The sequence below is a fragment of the Triticum dicoccoides genome, chromosome 7A, assembly GCF_002162155.2.
Source record: "Triticum dicoccoides isolate Atlit2015 ecotype Zavitan chromosome 7A, WEW_v2.0, whole genome shotgun sequence".
Taxonomy (NCBI): Eukaryota; Viridiplantae; Streptophyta; class Magnoliopsida; order Poales; family Poaceae; genus Triticum; species Triticum dicoccoides.
Window position 1 is genome coordinate 726,535,648 of NC_041392.1, and position 8,696 is coordinate 726,544,343.

The 8,696-nt window shown below is 47.7% G+C and overlaps 1 pseudogene; it reads right to left on the reverse strand.

Annotated features, from left to right (window-relative positions):
- Nucleotides 1-3,476: 3,476 nt before the first annotated feature.
- LOC119334064 overlaps nucleotides 3,477-8,696 on the reverse strand; it is a 12,244-nt pseudogene continuing 7,024 nt past the window's right edge.

Sequence of the window (8,696 nt, forward strand, 5' to 3'; positions counted from 1 at the left end):
GACGCGCGTTCGGGCACAAAACGGCGCCGGCGACAGTGAAGGGAAGAGGCAAGGCGCAGGGAGGGGTGTGGCCCGGCATGGTGCGGTGTCGCCCGGGAGGGCTGCCGACGAGCAGCGCCACCGAGGGGGAAGGCGAGGCCAAGGCCCGTGGGGAAGCGCGGCCACGAGGCGAGCGCGTACGGGGGGTGGCGAACAGGGGCACGCCGGGCGGGGCGAGGCCACGGTGAGCACGGGCCGGGGCGCGACGAGCGCGGCACCGGAGCGAGGCAAGCACCGGCGAGAGGGGACGGGGAGCAGGAGGACCGGGGTCCTCAGCGGGGTGCGTGGGGAACGTGCAGCGTGCTCGATGGAGGTCGGGGAGGACCGTGGTGGAGGGGGACGGGGACGGCGTCGACAAGGAGGAGGCAGGCCGGCGGAGAGGAGGAAGCAGGCCGGTGGGGAGGGCTCCTGGCGGCGGGGTCGTCGAGCTCCGGGCGCCGGCGTGTGGCGGGAGCGCACCGGGCGGCTTTGGTCTCCTCTGGATCCCGATCCAGATCGGGAGAGAGGAGGGGGGTGAGTGGGTGCGGGGATTGGGTTAGGGTTTCCCCCCTGGTGGGGTTATTGAGGGGAGGGGTTGGGCCGGTGGGTTGGCCCAGTTGGGCCACGGCCTAGGAAGGGGGGGCTTTCTCTTTCTTTTTTTGTTTTCTGTTTTCCCTTTTTGTATTTTCTTTCTTTCCTGTTTAAATCATTTTAAACCATTTAGCCATTTTATAAAAATGTGTTTGTTGCACCATAATTACCCTTGTATTAGTTGTCACCGTTTGTACTTTTTAGTTTTGACATTTGAAAACTTTACTAGTTTGACTTGAGTTTGAATTTGAATTTTGAATCGGTTTTTGAACTAACCCGAGATTAACTACAGTGACAGAGGTGATGTGACATCGTTAACGAGGGATTACTGTAGCCTAATTATCCGGGCGTCGCAGTTGCCTACCCCACCCCCCAGGCGCGCCTTCCACCCTTGTGGGCCCCCTGTTGCTCCACCGACGTACTCCTTCCTCCTATATATACCTACGTACCCCCAAACGATCAGATACGGAGCCAAAAACCTAATTCGACCGCCGCAACCTTCTGTACCCACGAGATCCCATCTTGGGGCCTGTTTCGGAGCTCCGTCTGAGGGGGCATCCATCACGAAGCGCTTCTACATCATCACCATAGCCTCTCCGATGAAGTGTGAGTAGTTTACCTCAGACCTTCGGGTCCATAGTTAGTAGCTAGATGACTTCTTCTCTCTTTTTGGATCTCAATACAATGTTCTCCCCCTTTCTCGTGGAGATCTATTCGATGTAATCTTCTTTTTGCTGTGTGTTTGTTGAGACCGATGAATTGTGGGTTTATGATCAAGATTATCTATGAACAATATTTGAATCTTCTCTGAATTCTTTTATTTATGATTGGTTATCTTTGCAAGTCTCTTCGAATTATCAGTTTGGTTTGGCCTACTACATTGATATTTCTTGCAATGGGAGAAGTGCTTATTTTTGGCTTCAATCTTGCGGTGTCCTTTCCCAGTGACAGTAGGGGCAGCAAGACACGTATTGTATTGTTGCCATCGAGGATAACAAGATGGGATTTTTATCATATTGCATGAATTTATTCCTCTACATCAGCGATAAAGTTGGAAATCCAAAGCCAATAAAAGCACTGCTAGTAATCTGGTATAGCGCTTAAGTTTTTATTAACGTATACGCAGTCGCCCGTTATTTATGCTAAGACCAGCATCATGGATTCGTAGATCCGGAAATTTGAGCGATTGATTTGGAGATGAAACAATATTGCTCGACCCACAAAGATACTGCATAATCTTTGTAGGGGTACTAGAGCGGCGGTTGATGTGTTTGTTAGAGGGTTGACCTGACGGGTTGGATAATTACATTCCGTGAGCAGCAAAAATACCAGAATTTTTTTTATGATACGATTCCTTGATAGTAGGGGTACTAGCAGAATCCATGTGGATAGGAGATCGACTAGCGAAGATGTTGAACAGAGGAACGTCTGCAGAGATGATCCTTCATGTTTGTTCGAAATTGCTTTAAAATGGATGCGGACATGATTGAATGATCGCCTCCTGCATAATTGTCCATTGACTAGTCAGGACAAGTCTATGAACAAATCATGTGTCCGTGTTTGGGATCAGTATTGTTGGAGACTGCGCGGGTATCTTTGCCATCTTGAAATTAACCCATATTAGCTGGGCTGATTTCATCCATCAAGCCCATGCCGTGATCTCGGCCAGCCCATCCTCGCTAGCGTATGTATTTCCTCGCCCTGCTTTCCTCCTCTGTTCGTTGTTCACCAGATGGCCGAGTTGCGCCTCTTCTTGCCCAAATCCGGTGCCGACGAGACGAGGAGGAACGCGTCGGGTGCCCAGTGCGCGAGACGAGGAGGAATGCGTCGGGCGCCCAGTGCCTAGGGTAGAAGCTCAGGTTCCAGCGTGCGTCGGGCGCATGCCGCCGCGGAAACGACAGGGAGCTTCTCCGGCAGCACCGAGTGGCTGTAGTGCTCTGGTTTGTGCTACAACAAGATCTCAGCATGAGTAGGGGTGCCCGTCTCATGATTGTACACCGATTGATGAACAGGGATGGAGGGTTTGTTGATTAACACGATAATAAAAATGATATTCCCAAATTTCCCCACGTGTTAATGCTCACCTAGCCTAGGTCGGCCATAACATGTTGTAAAGTTGTACACCGTTAAATCATTTACATCACCCTGTGCACCAATAAGGCCTGCTTCCGAATTTGAACTAAAACCACTTTTATTTTGGATAGGAGGGAGTAGAAGAATTCTTCACACTAGAACTGTAGTACTCCCTCCATTCCATAATGTAGAACGTTTTTTTGACACTATGGAGGGAGTAATTTGCAGGGGCATTGAGTCCAAAACTGGCCTTCATACATTTTTCTCTCATCTCAATACTAACCTGACTTTAGCCCATTAACGACTAGATTAGATCCACGCGGTACCGTTAAGCAATGCTCTGTTTTCTACTTTAGTTTATTCGAGCAACTTCTCACCCTCCTTCGCCCCACTGCTTGTCGTAAAAGAGCATCAGGTAAACGACACAACGGTGGTCACTTGGAATGGATCGTTGGATGAATGTACAGTGCAAATATGTGGGGCGATGTCGCTTGACTAGTGCTCCATGCATGTACGTATTTTGCTTGTGTACGGTTCGGGCCCCTGACGTGAATTTCTTGTTCATCCATCAGCAGAGGTGGATGGAGCATGCGTGGCTGCCTCGGCAGATCAATCAACTGCCAATATAAACAACACAAGGAGGAAAGTTGTGTTAAGCTTTACAAATTAGCATAGATTTGACCTCAAGAACAGAGGAAGGAAGTTTCAGGAATGCTAACTTATTTGGTTCGCTTGCAAGCACCAACAAACTAACGGTCAGGCATACTGGTTTCCAAGGTATAGGATGAATCAGATTAAAGTGCTGTAGGAATAAGTAGAAGCTTGACTAGGAGGGTACCTGCATCATTCGGTTACCTCTCCACCTCATCGCCCCCCTCGGAACTGCCACTGGAAAGCTTAAAATATTCTATATCATCTAGAAGCCTGATCTTGGTGCTCGGGTGTCCTGGAGAGACGCTGATGGCATTCGTCAAGACAGCCTCCGCGCCGGCAGCCCGTGTTTGCGATTCTTTATCCGCTCCCTCAAAGCAAATATCAACGTCGACTTGCCTGAGATTCGGCAGGTGCTCCACGCCTTCAATGGTCGAGGGGCCGTGACGCTCCACTCCACGCTCATGGATCTGCAGATGCAACTCTTGGAGTTTGGGCATCGCCCCTGCCATGAAGGTTAGGCATGGGGCGAAGCACGTGATTCTAAAACATTTGAGAAGCTGGAATGCCACCACACCATCACGGATGACAATCCTTGTTCCCGGGGATTTTGGTACCCACAACCACAGGTCCAGTAGATTAGGTAACCCTGCGAGCAAATCAACGTCCTCCTTCATCAGCTTCTCAACAGCAATTCCCAACACGCACAGCTTTCGGTGTTGACCGGTCCAAACTGGAACCCTTGGAAACATCCAAGTTGCTGCAACATGGAGTTCCTCAGGATTGCTCTCAGTGTTGCTAGTGCTTGGAGAACCCAATTCAACAAAAAGGAGGATGTAATATCTTACTACATGACCAAAGATGTCTCAGATTGCACCTGAGGAGTTTGGTCAGCGAACACCAGAAAGTATTTGTAAGAAATCCATGTTGGCTGGCAGTATGTTCAACATCATCGAAACAAAAAGTAAGATGTCTGAGATTTGTAAGTTCACCGAGACCTGTTAAATTATCGACCGAGTTCATGTGCACATCAAAGTTCACCAGAGTACGTAGGGCCTTCATCCTACGAATACCATCAACTAGCCTTGTTCCAGTAGGAACATGTAGATGCAACAAGGAAGGCAAATCAACAATATCAGATGGTATGGCAGTAATAGCCGTATCCAATTTCAGTGTCTCCAAATGTTTCAGGTCCCCAAATAGGGTTGGCAGAATAAGGGTTGACATATGTTCCTTGGGGATGCTGATTCTCAAATATCTGAGTTGAAATAATTTATAGATTGGTGTGAGGTCAATCCTATCACCCATGTTAGCACCTTGACAATCCACATTAAGAACCCGGATGGACTTGAGTTCATACATAGACAACTTGAAACAAGACTTCCCAAAAAGAGCAAGAGACCGAATATGCGGCATGCTTAAGCTTGCATGTACTGTGCCTTCATTCGCTCCGTAATCCAACTGAAGGGAGAGTCGGCGAACCTTGCTCCGCATTGCTGCGGTCGTGCCCTGTAGGTCATCTACCACACTAAGAAAGTTCTCTTCTTCCGACTTGATTCTGATTAGATCAAGAATCATATCATGAACTTTACAATTTATAACATGTCCATTGTACCCAATATTTGTAGGTTGGTTCATGCTCCTATTGACAAGCTCGTTAAAGCAGCTTCCAGCGACCTCATTTGCATCCTCACCATGTATTTTGCGGATGAAACCTTCAGCCACCCATTGCCTAACAAGATCATTCTTTCTAATAATGTAATCCTCTGGGTACATGCAGTGGCGGAGCCAGCTCAAACTTAGAGCCTGGGCAAGATAAACGTGATGCCAAGTTAATTAGATTTTGCCCAAACAAACTGTAAGTAAACCATTTGTTTACTACTAGAGCTCCATGCACATGCACCATGGGAGCCCGGGCAGCAGCCCCGGCTCGCCGGGTGCTGTCTCCGCCACTGGGTACATGGCAGTATATAGCAAACAAGTTTTGAGACGATGAGGAAGATTGTTGTAGCTAAGGTTCAGTATCCATCTCATCCCCTCCAAAGTTGGATTTGATCTCATATTTGAGCTTAAAGAATTGCACACATGCTTCCATTGTGTCACTGATCTAGTTGGCTGACTCGCCAAACGACTAGCAATACTGACGACAGCAAGTGGGAGACCACCACATTTTCGTAGAATTTCATTCGAAATCTCTTCTAATGGTTGAAGATCAACATGTCCAACTCTACTGAAAAATAATTTTCTTGAGTTTTGGTCATCAAGAGGACACATCTTGTAAATGAACTCATGCCGATAGTCGCAGGTTGCATTAGCTACTGGAGGGAGTAATTTGCAGGGGCATTGAGTCCAAAACTGGCCTTCATACATTTTTCTCTCATGTCCGTACTAACCTGACGTTAGCCCATTAAGCGATGCTCTGTTTTCCAGTTTAGTTGATTGGAGCCACTGCTCACCCTCCTTTCCCCCACTGCTGGTCCTAACAGAGCATCAGGTAAACGACACAACGGTGGTCACTTGGAATGGATCATTGGATGAATGTATAGTTCGAATATGTGGAGCGATGGAGCTTGACTAGTGCTCCTTGCATGTATGTTGCTTGTCTACGGTTTCGGACCCTAACGTGAATTTCTTGTTCATCCATCAGCAGAGGTGGATGGAGCATGCGTGGCTGCCTCGGCAGATCGATCAACTGCCAGTATAAACAACACGAGGAGGAAAGTTGCGTTAAGCTTTATCGATTAGCTCCCCGCAAAAAAAAAAGCTTTATTGATTAGCATAGATTTGACCTCAAGAATAGAGGAAGGAAGTTTCAGGAGTACTAACTAACTTCTGTGGTGCGCTTGCAAGCACCAACAAACTAACATTCAGGCATACTGGTTTCAAAGGAATAGTATCGGAATAAAGTGCTGTAGGAATAAGTAGAAGTTTGACTAGGAGGGTACCTGCATCATTCGGTTGCTGTGACGCCCCCGATTCAGTCGTACACTAATCATACACGCAAACGTGTACGATCAAGATTAGGGACTCATGGGAATATATCACAACACAACTCTACAAATAAAATAAGTCATACAAGCATCATATTACAAGTCAGGGGCCTCGAAGGCTCGAATACAAGAGCTCGATCATAGACGAGTCAGCGGAAGCAACAATATCTGAGTACAGACATAAGTTAAACAAGTTTGCCTTAAAAAGGGTAACACAAACTGGAATACAGATCCAAAGAGGCGCAGACCTCCTGCCTGAGATCCTCCTAAACTACTCTTGGTCGTCGACAGCGGGCTGCACGTAGTAGTAGGCACCTCCCGAGTAGTAGTAGTCGTCATCAACGGTGGCGTCTGGCTCCAAAGTACTCGCAAGCAAGGAGCTACACTACATATGCATCAAATGGAATAAGGGTATCATATGTGGACTGAACTGCAGAATGCCAGAATAAGAGGGGGATAACTAATCCTGTCGAAGACTACGGTTCTGGCCACCTCCATCTTGCATCATGTAGGAGAGAGTAGATGGTAAGTTCACCAAGTAACATCAAGTAGCATCGTATAGCATAATCCTAACCGATGATCCTCCCTTCGTCGCCCTGTGAGAGAGCGATCACCGGTTGTATCTGGCACTTGGAAGGGTGTGTTTTATTAAGTATCCGGTTCTAGTTGTCATAGGGTCAAGGTACAACTCCAAGTCGTCCTGTTACCGAAGATCACGGCTATTCGAATAAATTAACTTCCCTGCAGGGGTGCACCACATAACCCAACACGCTCGATCCCATTTGGCCGGACACACTTTCCTGGGTCATGCCCGACCTCGGAAGATCAACACGTCGCAGCCCTACCTAGGCACAACAGAGAGGTCAGCACGCCTGTCTAAATCCTATGGCGCAGGGGTCTGGGCCCATCGCCCATTGCAGTACACCTGCACGTTGCGTACGCGGCCGGAAGCAGAACTAGCCCCCTTAATACAAGAGCAGGCTTACGGTCCAATCCGGTGCGCGCCACTTAGTCGCTGACGTCACGAAGGCTTCGGCTGATACCACGACGTCGAGTGCCCATAACTGTCCCCGCATAGATGTTAGTGTGTATAGGCCAATAGCCAGACTCAGATCAAATACCAAGATCTCGTTAAACGTGTTAAGTATCCGCGAACACCGACCAGGGCCAGGCCCACCTCTCTCCTAGGTGGTCTCAACCTATCCTGTCGCTCCGCCACAAAGTAACAGTCAGGGGCCGTTGGGAACCCAGGCCCACCTCTACCGGGATGGAGCCACCTGCCCCTTCAGCCCCCAACTCTGAACAGTACCACAGGTAATGTAACTGTGTAAAGTATATAGTATATGCCCGTGATCACCTCCCGAAGTGATCACGACCCAGTAGTATAGCATGGCAGACGGACAAGAGTGTAGGGCCACTGATGGAACACTAGCATCCTATACTAAGTAGTAGGATAGCAGGTAATGGTAACTACAGTAGTAGCAAGGACAGGCTATGCATCAGGATAGGAATAACGGAAAGCAGTAACATGCTACACTACTCTAATGCAAGCAGTATAGAGAAGAGTAGGCGATATCTGGTGATCAAAGGGGGGGCTTGCCTGGTTGCTCTGGCAAGAGAGAGGGGTCGACAACTCCGTAGTCATATTGGGTAGCAGCGGCGTCGGTCTCGGTGTCTAGCGAGAGAAGAGGGGGAAGAAACAATAAATATTTGAGCAAATAGATGCATAACGATGCATGACAAGACACGTATCGGTGCTAGAGGTGCCCTAAAGCGGTATGAGGTGATACCGGTGAAGGGGGGAAACATCCGGGAATGTATCCCCGGTGTTTCGCGTTTTCGGGCAAAAGAGCCAGAGGGGGAAAGTTGCGAGTTTGATATGTTAGGGGTGCGTGGCGGACGAACAGGCTGCGTATCCGGATTCATCTCGTCGTTCTGAGCAACTTTCATGTAGAAAGTATTTTCATCCTAGTTACGGATTAAAAGATATGATTTTCTAAAGATTTTATTAATTTATGGAATTTAATTAATTCGAAAATGAATTAATGACATCAGCATGATGTCATGCTGACATCAGCAGTCAACAGAGTTGACTTGGTCAACCTGACCAGTGGGTCCAGTGGGACCCACCTGTCATACATTGTCTATGTTAATTAGAGATTAGGCTAAACAAACTACTGTTTAATTAACTAATAGATTAGTTAGATTAATTACTAGGATTAATTAACTTAATTAATTTAGTTAATTAATTAATTATTTAAGTTTATTTATTTATTATTATTTATTATTATTCTCTTTTTTTATTGGAAACGTTCTGTGGGGTGGGGCCCCTAGTGTCAGTGGCGTAGGGGCCGTAGTGGGTTACGGGCGCTA